At 36.4% G+C, this 13,582-nt stretch overlaps 1 protein-coding gene across 1 annotated transcript in view; it reads right to left on the bottom strand.

Moving 5' to 3' along the window:
- LOC139973187 (uncharacterized) overlaps positions 1 to 13,582 on the bottom strand; it is a 207,771-nt gene that overhangs the window by 105,658 nt on the left and 88,531 nt on the right. The window lies entirely within an intron of this gene.

Raw genomic sequence — 13,582 nt, 5'->3', positions numbered from 1 at the left:
GTGATTGTTATGATGACCACATCTATGGACTTTTGAGTCGTATTATTGTATCCAGTGGAATTGTCTCCCTGAAATATAAAAGGATGAATTTTCCGTACGTTTTCACGGTAGGCCCCTCTGTTCAAGGTCAATGCACGACTATAACATTAGGTCCACTAAGTGCGGATATTGGTCTCCATTTGCCACTATTGCAGTAAACCCAACCGAGCAACGTGTCTACGGTGTCTCTTAAAAGACAATATTATTAACAAATTCGAAAAAAAAAATTAATCTCTTTGGTGTCATTTTAAAAGTATTTCTGATAACATTACGTACAGAATTCTTTTATATGAGAAAGGTACATATGAAAAACATGACAACGACCGTGATAAAACTAATTTCAAGATTACTAGCGATCAATTCGCTCAATTTGTGTCAAAAAATGATTGAAAAGTGATATGAATTCCTCCTCATTCATTCTTTTTATTTGAGCATGTTGAACGCTTGAGTTAACATGTCATTACGAATCATTGCAGACGCTCACCCAAACCGTTAAAAAGTACCGCCCTCTCCCCCCTTCTCTTCCTACACTGAGCTCCCAACAGTGGCGGAGCGTCAATACAGTCAGGGGGCGGATGCCCCCCCCCCCCACCAATGGACTCAAATGGACTGCTGGCGCCCTTTTTAGCTATTTATCACTTTTTTACTTATTCGCGATTATTGACTTTTTTATGGCGCTCTCATCTACCTATTGACATTTGTCACATTTTGTTGGCGATGAAACCTATTTATTCTTCGTTTATCTGCAAATTAGCTAGGCCCGGAAAGGGTCATTTCCGGCCATATAGGGAGTATCTTTACTCAAAAGATTTCTGTACGCTCTGCGCCAACCTGTGGTGGCGCTCCGCTTAGATAAAGTCGAAAGCGCCCATACAGACCATTCTCACCCCCTCTTACCAATACCCCTAGCTCCGTCACGATAACAGGAGTGACTTTCCATATGTTATTGGTAGGAAATTGCAGGAATTATTGGAATCCTCAATGAAAACTATACGTAGGTAGTCTTGTTTGCGTGGGATTGAGTTGTGTAGGTGTTACACAAAAATGTAGATATGCTTTCTTTATTCTTGTGGAAAGCCGCTTTCACTTTGATATCAGATAAACCTGTGGTACATGCAGTGACGTAGCCAGGATTGTTCCAGTGGAGGGGGTGGGCGCTTGGGGGGGGGGCTTGACCAATTCCTGGGAGGGCGTCTTGTTACTACCTGAGTGGAGTGCCAACATGGGTTGGCGCTCAGCGTACGGGAAATTTTCAGCTATAAAGACCTCCTAGATCGTTGGAAATAACACTTCCCAGGCCTTGTAAGCTGCTCTAAAGTTTCACAACATCCTTTATTTTGAGATCCCCATGTCTTGATATGGTCATCAAATAGTTTAGAGAAATAGAAGAAAAAAGACAATCTGGTAAGTTGATTTGAAATATCATGACATATCTCGGCCTATGCGCTATGTCATGTCAGGTTTTTCAGCAACTATAGCCTACTGCCGGTCCGCGGTCAAAGGGTCGTTCATGAGTGGTCATCATGGAGATTCGATACCATGCAGACCAATGAATGATATATTTTTCGCACATGTAATTTTTTCGACACCCAAAATCCCAGTGGGAGGGCGACAAGCTTTCATGGGGCTGTCGCCCAGCCCCCCTCCCCTCCCCTCCCTCTGGCTACGCCACTGGGTACATGGTGCCGAAGCACATATCTTCAAAGTAATGTCTCCAACTTTCAATTGTTTCAAGCTACTATGTGACCAAAAAGAAGTTCTCAAGATGAAGTTGCAGATCTGAAAGGACCAGTAATTTTACTAGGAAACCTTTCGACCACGTACACCTTTGAAGTAGGATAGGATTACACAGTATTTGAATTCTTTATCGATCGGCTTAAATTCTTAGCTTTATTCGTTGTATATCCATCTCTAGATAACACATCCCAGGTTCTACAAGGCTTTGTATTAAATTAGCTGAAACTCTATAGACCAGTCTTGCAAGGTTTACAGAAATAGCTCCTTACATAGTTGGCATGATTCAAATTCATCCAGTGCAAATTCATCCAGATGCAAATTCATCAATATAATTGGTCGAGAACTTGCTAGAACAGTAAGCTGTCTGAATTAGCATCTTCAGATCGAATATGGGTTTGCTGAGTTAGGGAGTAATATGTTCGAAGTACAAGGACCAACCAATGAACACAATTTTTACATAAGAGGCAGAGATAAGACACTATAGCAGAAATCATTATGTCTTCTTTCTGTTTATTACTGATAAATGCAAATATTTTCATTAAAAATCAATATGAAATTTCATGTTACTTTCAGAAATATATAAACAAAGCAACTTCTACAACTTCAGCTCATTCACATTCATGCTATCAGCTAGAAAATTTACCATGAGGCACATTTTCTATGAGGCATTGATGTGAATACCACTGACATAACTTGTGCTATTCAAATGGATAATGGGCTTGGTCAAGTCATGAATAAGGCTCTGCCCCATATATTGCACATGTACAAAAAGTGTTACTGCTGTACATGCAATACTTTTTTGATGGGGGAGAGAGGGGGGGGAAGATGTGCTAACATGTTGAAAAGACCACATCTTTTAATTTGTCATTTTTCTTTTGAACATATGCAAATGCTAGACATGAAAGCACTTGGAAATTTCTTAAAGAGATAGGCAGTTGTTGCCCTTGCACTGCTTTGAAGTCTGCACCACTGTAAATATTGTTGAAGGAGTGGAGTTCTACGAATCTCTTGATAGTCAAGTAATAAATTTTTCTTTCACTGTTTGTTAAACAGCTCCTAGCAGTAATATGTATTTACACGACCGTAATGTAACCGGTGTTTTCTACATACAGTCAAATTAAAAACCAATGTTAAACTTGTTCACCTGCAATGGTCTAAATTCAGAAAGTACATCAATATCATATCTCTTTTGCATGTTGTATAACGGTACTGAATTTGAAGTGGATTATATTTATCAATGAATATAGCAATGTTTTGGGTAAAAGCAATTAAAGCATCCACTTGAACTTCATGTTTTCCTTGCATTGTTTGCTACTTCCTCCTATCTAGATTCGAAAGGGAAATATAGATAAATGCTCAATACCTCAAACAACATTAGTTAACCTTGTTTCCCACAAAAAATGTTCTCTCCCAGTTTCTGTAAACTACTCAGGATAAATGGAGGGGTGGGGGAGTTGGACAGGTTGGGAAACTAAATATTTGACAGATGTTGTATTTGACAATAAAATTCACCTTCCCAAGGAAGTAAAATAGTTCTTTAAGTGGCATTTTATGAAGGACCTACAGTATGTAACGATAGCAAAATTGGTTATTGCCTCCTGCTGAAATGTCCAATAAAGACTCGCAGTATTGGAATGTTCATCAGATTTCTCATTTATAGAAACATCTGTGTTTATTGAAACTTTCCTAGGATGTTGCCAACAAGATGCAGTTGAAGTCTATTGTACCTTGTTGTGAAAGGTGGAGCTCACAAAAAGTCCTATCAACTAGTCTTATTCAAGCAGTGGCAACATATGGGAAAAAAGAAAAGCAAAATATGGTACAATTTTGTTAATATTATTTTGAACTATTTATCCAAACACCCTATCCTCCTTTTGAGACTTTTGCAAGCTTGTAAACCAGTTACAGCACTCATGCAACATGATATGACAAAGGTTCATTGCCAGAACATGAAACTAGCAATTTGGAGTAAATTTGTTAAAAGAATGATGAAGTTAATACACTGAAATATTGAATGGGGCTCAAAAGAGCTTAAGAAGTCTTTTGAGGTACATTACTTGTTCTGATAAATATATTAATTGCCCTAAGATTCAGCTATTAAAGCAGCTACTAGTCAGATACTAGATAGTATGGGATCATGAAGGTTTTCAGATTTTACCTATATTGGCCTCAAATAACCTTTGACTTGGCTAAAAGCATTATCGTGAACTCAGCACATGACAAACCTGCATACAAACTTCCATTCATCATTCCAATATTGAACTATCCTGTTAACAGGGCTTTCAGTTTCAGATATCTAGTTATCTCACATGGGCTTCTGCTATACTGTACAAATTTATAGAATAGTACTCAATGTCAGAAACCTATATGCACTACATATGACTACCAACTTTTCCTTGTTGAGTTAGATGCTCTATGTTACTCTACTGACCTTGAGTAGCCTTTGACCCTCAATGAAGCCAACACCTACTGAAAATTCCAGTATAAATATAAAATTAATGAAATGATTCAGAAAATACTTTAACAGAAAGAAAAACTATTATAAACACTTCTGTTCATACTGACCTCAGCGTAAACAATTTAGAGACCAAGAACAAATGGTATAATAACTATTAGCTAACATTTCTTCCTTCTACTCTGCAATTTTGAGAGACCAATAAGCAAAATTGATACTGGCAAATGTAACATGGCAACAATAACAATAATTCACAAATGATGATGACATCAGAAAAAGTAGCAACCATGACAATGATGATGATTTGAAAATCTTAATGAGCAATCCTAAATGTAACTAGAATATCACTTTTAGTAGAGCAGGGTTCTCACAAGCACGTTTTAACCTGGCGGTGGTCGTGGTTTGAATATGATTTTGTCTCTCCCTGCATGGTTTGAAAGTTGAGCGCCCGGGCTGAACATTTATGAACCAGGAAAAGCTTGCTGCCACTTATCTGGTCCGAAAAAATTATAGCATGAGGTAAATTTCCTCCTGGGTGCATAATTATCATAACAGTTTAAGAATTTTTACCAAAGGTGATCATATTTGAATATATGGAGTCGGCTCGGACTTGAAGGGTCTTGGATTTGGCTCATACCAAGTGGGCTCGGACTTGGCTCAGACTCTGGCTAATTGGACTCGACTACAGCTCTGCCATAAATATAAAAAGATAATGGATTGTTAATAATTTATGATATGATGTTGAGAAGGTAGAGACTTAGAAAGTTAACTCCTAAATGTAATGGATAGCATTAAACTCTTCGTTTCACTAACAAAAGCATTCTCAAATACAGTACTAGCAACATTACAGCTGAAATAATGGACCACCAATACGATGCAGTGAAGAAAGGGAGTTTAATAAAGAGCATCCCTCAATGTAATGACTAGGATAAAACTCTTAGTTTCACTAACAAAAGGATACCACATGCAGTACCAACAAGAGGGATGCCCATTATATTGAGGGTCCACTAGACTTAAGGTTTGCTAGACCCAACACCCCCATTGTGGGAAGCATTATTGAGCGTCTAGTTAGCATTTAGTGGGTAACTGAAAGTATTGAAGGACCTTGGTGTCTCCCCTCCCAGTAGTTGTATAACATTTATGAACCAGGAAGAGCTTGCTGCCACTTATCTGGTCCGAAAAAAATTATAGCATGAGGTAAATTTCCTCCTGGGTGCATAATTATCATAACAGTTCAAGAATTTTTACCAAAGGTGATCTTTGGTATCTGGAGTCGGCTCGGACTTGAGGGGTCTTGTATTTGGCTCAGACCAGATGGACTCGGACTTGGATCGGGCTCTGGCTAATTGGACCCGACTACAGCTCTGCCATAAATATTTGAAGAGATAATGGATTGTTAATAATTTACATGTCAGATTGACAAATTCATAAAATGAAACTTATTACATAATGGAAACCATGTTCAGTGCAGTTTGCATAATGGTGATCTATTTATACATCCAACCAGCTAGTATCGGATCATAACAACATGTTACCACATGTATGCATTTAAGTGTTTTGTCACACAGTACAGTGCTAACATCATACAAGGGAGTTTTAATTGTTCCATAACAACTCTGATCATAATAGCATGTTCGTGCAGGGAATTGTAATGGAACAACTCCCTGGTTTGTGCTATGGACATGAGAACTTTCTAGTGCCTGTTGAACATTAGTCTTGTGCATTTTCATGTTACTTACTAACACCAAATTACTGCACACAGATGGTCATTTTAAAAGTACGAAAACTGAATACAATCAAGAGCTTTTATTTGGACATGATACCCAATATGAAACTACTTTAGTTGCACATACTGTATGTATGCCGGTTTTTATCATGAATGATTTTTATAGGAGCCATGATTTTTTTTATTTTTATGAAGTAGGTCTGGTTTCCCTTGGCATTATAACCTGATTGAAATTTAACCTCTGTGATTGCTCTAATATGTGAGACCATTGATCAACCTAATTAATAGCTTTTAATGATGAAGACACTGATAACAATTTCATAACTCATTAGTGTGAACACAATGCAAGGTTCAATGAGGTATATACTGTTTATTTCCTTAAAATGCATAGCTGGTGGTTTTTCAACATACTCTAATTCTTTCAAATATGTTACATTGAATCTTTACACTTTTCCATTGATATATCACAGACTGTGTTTTTTTGTTATGGGACTCCGTAAAACTGGATCAAACCTAGAAATTTTGGACAAGGAATTTGCTCTTTTCGCAAAAACTTCTAAGTGCTCAAGTGACTGTACAGTAGGTCACCCTGTGAAGGCATTGTGGGACTTTGAGGAATACTTTTGATCAAGCTATTACTTCAGCACTATTAACACTACCCACATCATAATGTTAATATCAAAATGCCTAAATTACTTAGCCATGATTGCTTTGTTATCCTAAAATGAATACTCAATTGTTTACCTTCAGCCATGATTCATCCCATAGGTGCAGGGAAAAAAAAACTCATGTTACAAAAAATGGTTGTACACTGCTACACTGAGGCCCTGTGTGACTTAGTTCTCTGAATCAGAACCAATGACACACCACTACTACTGTACGCACAGGGCTAAGTGATGCACACTAACACATATAGAGAATATTGTGGGGATGAATATTGTACTGAGACGGCAAACGTTTTCACATTTTTTACTTTTGTAACTCGTTTATGGAATCTATCAGGCCCTTTCTTTTACTGTAGTGTTCCGTTTGCTTGTGTATCTGTTTTTGTGGAGTTGTGACTTTCTGACTGCCTTATTTTATGGCAGAGAGATTGAGACATACCCAAAGATTTATATTTCGTGAAATGGTTCAAAATTGCATCGCACGAATGCAAGTTTTTTCATACCCCTAAATTGACACATCTGTCGATAAGCTTACTGTAGTGAAGGCCTAAGTAAACATCCATTATCTTTGGATGCTGTTTGCTATGCTCTGAGCCTCTAACCTCAGAAAGGTCAGGTCCCAGAGATTAGTGGTATTATATTGAGGTAATTTTGGTTATTTTTTAGGGAGTAAGATTTCCAAATGCCCAAAAACATTCACAAACACAATTTGATCAGCATATACCTGAAATGGATTCAAACTCATGAAATATTTAACTCTGCTTGGCTGCAAAAAGTTACTGTTTGGTTGCCTGCTGTATCGTTGCTAGTACTAGCTACAGTAGTAGTAGGCTAGTACAGTATAGTACTAGTAGTAGGCCTAGTAATATTTGGAGGTGCGTCAATTATTAAGCCTTTACTTTAAAAGATCTGGAAGATCACCAGGCTGCAAAATGTGTAGGTTGACCAGTCTGTTACAAGTATATACTTTAATTTATTTATCACATTTTATATTCCGAGTATCAGCAAAGGCAGTAGCAGGCAGCTGTGATTTACCATAGCCAGTAATACTGATAGGTCCAATTTAGGGCTAACGTTAGGCCTAGGCTAGTCTACTCTAACTCTAACCATGGTCTTACTTTATTTGTGTTCAGCATAAAGGTATTTACTCTAAATGTTATTAATATATCCGGAACACTTTTAAGGAATTTACTTACAATGCATATACTCCACCAAAGTTCCAAAAGCCAACTTCAAATGGGCAACGTTTACGGTAACCTGCGGCACTTTCCTTTGTAGACTACATGGCTAGGCCCACATAAAGTAACGTTGAATGTAGGCTATTGGGATAGCAACAATACGATCCGATCGACTGCCCTGCCACCGAACACAGAAAGAACTGCTTATGTATGGGGGCGTTGTTTCGTTACGTGTAAATTTGCCAGTTAAAATAGAAACTCTTATTTTCTTAAATATCCCAAATTAATGGAAGAAAAAGTACAAACACGAAGATTTCAGTGTAATTAGAGGAACCTTTAAGTTTCGGAACTATATATAGCCGCATTTGGTCAAAATCGCGGTGTAAAGTTGGGATCAACATACCATGTTCGTAATTCTGTTATATACCCTTCGGAATTACCTCCACTTTTGAGGGGAAATTTTACCCTTCAAATGAACGATTTTTTTTTTGTAACTTCGGAATTGAAAAGTTTATGAGGTTTTCTCTTAACTTGAAATAATCATTCCTCAAAGGAAGTGAAATTGATTGAACAAGAAGACCCTAGACGTAAAACATATTGGCGACATTTAAAAATAAAATAATACAAGTCATCATACTGGTGTCATGTTTCATGTACTGTTATTGTATTTTATGTTATATCATTCTCAGTGCCATTATTAAAGATGACATTTTAACGAACACAATCCAATTTCAAAGCAAGTTTCAGGAACAGACAAAGTATCATAAGTCATCGAGTCCCATGTGCTATAAAAGTCACTGTCAGTTGTTATTTTCTCTCAAAACATATTAATGCCTTGATAGTCTTCATTTGATCACCTTTAGTCATAACATATCAACGTTAATAATAATGTACGTGATGTAATGACTATAAAATGTTAGCTTCTTATTTATTTATTACATATTATTATATCGCCAACCGTTTCCTGCCCTTGTTACTTTGGAGACTTCAAATTGTTACTTTGATCATTAAACTGAACGGATTTTCATTGTTGTTGTGATGATACCACAGTCTGAACCGTGAAAATTCTTCCAGAAGATACCGCGGTAATCGTTGAACGAGTAGTCACCGTTGAGATTGGAGTACCCGCATGTATGGAAAGTTGTCTCATAGACCGGGTTTTTGTTTGCGCAGCATTTATAATAATAAACATAAGTACATCCATCGCAATTAGAGCATTTCGCATGTGGACGATAATAATAACAGGACTAATAATGATAGCAGTCGCAGTCAGAGTACTCGTAGTTACCTGTAGCTACGCGCTTGCTGAATGCGGAGCAGTGGCTGGTAGAGCCCGTATTACTATCGTCTGGATACCACCATCCACCTCGGTGTTATTCTGCGCAGTCGAAGGTACTCGATCCATCGTTGTCTTGATCGTGCGTACTAAATCGTTACCCTGAATTTGCTCCCATTGCGTTATTACCTGGAAGGAAATTAATGAAGTAATGTCATTGTCAAGTCTACATATTTACATAAGGGACGTAATAAAACTACCGTGGGTTAGTTTGTTGTAAAAAACGGCTGTCAGTGGCTTTTGCTGTTATGTTATTTCATGTTTGGGCTTGATTAAGATTTGCTAGGTTTCATTAGAAGTTCTTTAACTTTCCTTTCGCAGTTTAAAAATTTGAAGATAAGTGTTAATTTCTAATTCTGACAATTTGTTTGGGAATTTTATTTCATAACATCGTTCATTATTCAGTAATATATTTGATATAAATAGTAAAATGTATAGAACTCTTTCACTTTTGCGACGAATAATATTTAGTATAAGCGATTTAAAGGTACTTTTGAGATGATTAGAAGTACTAAATTTCTGCCAAATGGAAAGTACAGCTTTGATTTTTAAACTCTTAGGTTTTCAAGTAAGAGGAACAAATGTAAAGTGTTGGATTTTCTCAACTTTGTCACCACCATCTTTCGTGAGACGTCTTATCTTTCATATGACGTTTTTACAGCCATTTGATAATTAAAAATTAATGAGATACCTTTGCTCTGATGAAACATTCATACATGGAAATGTAACACATACGATTTTTCTCGATTGATCTCTCAAGAAAACGTCCGATTTATTTGATATTTTTCTATTATCATAGTCATATTATAGGCCTCTTAATATTTCCATTAACGAATATTCAATGGTCCAATTGAACTTAATTTGCTTCTCTTTTGAAACCGTACGGTAAAGTCATATTTAATGAAATTTCTAGGTTCCCAGACTAGTTATTATATTTTATGTATATACGAATACAAATCATGTAGTGTGATTACGACTAGATGTAGTTATGTTAGAATAATATTTCCAGTTAGCCTTTGAAGAAGATTCTGCTAGAATCAAAACGTCAAGCCAACTTACGTTTACACACTCTCTTACACGGGCTCTCTAGTGGATTAGCAGTTTGCTAACAGTGTTAATTTTGTAGAAAAATATATGTAATAACTACAAGTCTGCGTATGATTGACATTCAGCACAATACATACCAGCATTTCCATTGTAACCACTCAATGTCAGTTGGTATTTGTCTCTTTCGTTACTGATACTGAAAAATGAATAACGGCTGTGGTATGTTGATCCTTCCGTGTTTGTCTTTTCTATTAGGAGTTGGTAGGTTTTTTGATTTGTCAATTTGTATATTTTATCGTTGCCAATCCAATGATTTCCTGTGGGAATTCCAAACCCGTTTTTGTACTCATTCCAGTTTCGATAAAAACTGACGGATCTACTTGTACGTCGTTGCAAAATCTACAAAGAGAATCAACTAGTTTATGGATTGCAAGTGAGTAATATATGAAATATCTTTTGTACTACAATAAGTAAGATAAATTAATTGGTGAAGGTCAATAATTTGATTTGTTTTAAAGTGATAGGAAGATGGAACTATTTAATTAAAAAATTTTATGATTCACTTCCAATGTTAGTAAAGAAAGTCCTGTCATATGAGAAAACACAAGTTAAAGCATTTGCTTGTCAATGGCTAAACTTACTGTCCATCCCCCACTAGACATTTCACAAAAAACTTCAAACCCGGAGCTTCCAGCGGGATAAATGGTATATTTTCCGTTATTTCTTCTACCTGCTGTGTGGAGATCAGAACAATCTCTCGGTCCACTACGGATACATGCAACACCATCGCCTTCATACCATTCGTTACAGTAACATCTACGGACATCATTCCGCCTCTCGCAGGTTGCGTCTGTGCTACAAATGTAACTCTCATTTGTAAGTGCGTTACTATTGCAAGTTATCCGTAAAGAACAGTCAGAATTAATGTATGATTCACCTTCCTGGAAAAGATAAACGTTAAAACTACATATTCCGAAGATAGTTAAATATGTGTGAATTTGTAACATTTTTACCACTTTTGACGACGCACTGGACGAACACTTATATACGTTCATGCGCATTTTAAATATACTTAATAACGTTCATCGATCTTGGTGTATCATAATTGCGTTGCAATGCTATGTATTTTCGCTAAGTGTAAATGAATTACAGGCAAAGAATTTAAGATACCCTAAAAAAAATCGTACTGACCCTGACTACACTTCCTTTGGCAGCAACGAAGCAGTTATGGGTGCACCTCACTCCGTCCCCTTCGTAGTTTTGATTGCAGTAACATTTACGGACACCGTTCCTCTCATCACAGGTTGCGTGATCACTACACTGGTAACTCGCCTCTATAATCTGGTTGTTGCTACAAGTTGATCTTCGTGTACATCTTGAATTGATGTAAAACTCGCCTTCCTAATATAAGATATTCAGTGGGAAAAATAAATCTGTAAATGCATTATGTAAATGTATTGCGATAATCGACAAGTTTAACAGTCATAATTAATGCAAGTTTCACTCTCCTGGAAATGATAAATGTTAAACGGCATATTCCAGTGAAAGTAAAATCAATGCTTATTTGGTACAACGCTTGATAACGCTGTTTGAGTAAAACTGAATTTCTACTATTAAATGGTCGTGAGCGTTTTATATATCTTATATAAAGTTCATCATTATTGATGTATTTGCTTTGGATGCCTTATTTTGCTAGGTCTCAATTAGGAGACTTTTGCAAAAACATGTACAACCGAAATATGGGGACAATCAATATCAACAATAATAATGAGAATTAATTACAAATATAATAAAGAGTAAGGTCAATCAATTGAAATCCAAGATTTTAAGTTATAGTGTACTTTCATGTTATATATTAAGACTTGTGAACTGCATCAAATAAACTTACTGCTAATACGACGCCTTCCCCTTGGGCGTAGCAGCCACATTGCTCTTGAGGTATGCAGCTATCTCCAAAAATCATGTGGTTTTCTGGACAAAGACATCTCTCTGGTTCCGCTGGATCCGGTATGGCACAATTATTCGGATTCTCACAAGTTCTTTCACATGTATTATCATAATTATCCTTGTTGGATGAGCACCAGGTAATGGGTAAATCTGGTAAAATTGAAACCACCAAAATGTAATCCTAGCTTGAAGTGTTAACTCACTATTATTACGTTACATTACTATCGAATCTTGTTACCATTGTAATTCTCTGGCCGCTCGGAACAATTGCTGACTGTTAACAAAGGATCAAATGTGAACCGGATTTATTATTGTTTAGACTCATTCAACTTATACTCATTAATGTCACACATACAGAATATTATAACATTTTCAAGTATTCGACTATGGGCATCAATAAATACATTTGTGGATGATATTCATTTCTTCCATTGAAACCTTTCTTTAATATGCTTCAATTTCCGTTTTGAGTACAAACATACGGAGAAAATAATTTAAAAAAAATGTCTAACCTGTTATTCGTTCGATATCACTAAGACTTGTTATAGAATAATTCCCCCATTCATCTGCAATGCGAAAGTTGTCGTATGTCAAGGAATATGACTGGCTTGCATAATTCTCTAGCTCGATGCGCAGCTGGTACCTCTTTTGATTTATCAAGTGAGCTAACTTTTCATTACCAATCATAAATTCACTGCCTAAGAAAGCAATTCCGTTTTTGTATTCGTCCCAGGTTCGATTAAAACCGATGGATCCATCAACACGTCGTTGTATGACCTGAAGAATTCAAAAATATAGGTAGACAACTAACGGATAAATTTCATTATCTTATGATCTAAACCTTATAGCCAAAACGTGCGGCTCACATCAATAAATACGAATAGGATAGAACATATTTCTGATGTTGCGTTATATGTTATCTGTATACATATTCATATCACTATCCGAGGTGTGCACATACAATAAGTTTTCTAATCGTATTAAAAGTCAACGTAGTTACTCTGGGTAGTTTTGTTTTCGATATTAGGCTTCTTCAAATACCCATACATCGTACAAGGTATATCATCCAACACAATCTACAACTAAAATGTACTGACAATTCCAGTGTGTTCTACAAAGTGTATATTGGAGAGTAACTCTGATATTGTAAGAGTTCACGTCTTGAAATACATTACTTACTGTCCAACCTCCATATGTGGTGTTATGATCACAATATGTCTGAAATGGTTCCGGATACTGGTCAGGTTTAATCTGGTATGCACCTGATTTAACGTTAGTAGAAGAGCATTGGTTAAGTACTTCATGACAATCCCTTGGATACTCCGGAGTTTGGAATAGAAAATACTGCAAGTCTAGCAACGGGAAAAATGTTAAAAAGAAGATCAGAACATAACGTACAAATGTTGCAGAATCAGCTCCATATTAACAAATTCTTTCAACATAAATATGATT

This window comes from Apostichopus japonicus, chromosome 9, assembly GCF_037975245.1.
Source record: "Apostichopus japonicus isolate 1M-3 chromosome 9, ASM3797524v1, whole genome shotgun sequence".
NCBI lineage: Eukaryota > Metazoa > Echinodermata > Holothuroidea > Aspidochirotida > Stichopodidae > Apostichopus > Apostichopus japonicus.
The sequence above is the reverse complement of the archived record's forward strand: the minus strand, read 5'-3'. Positions and strand labels throughout refer to the sequence as shown.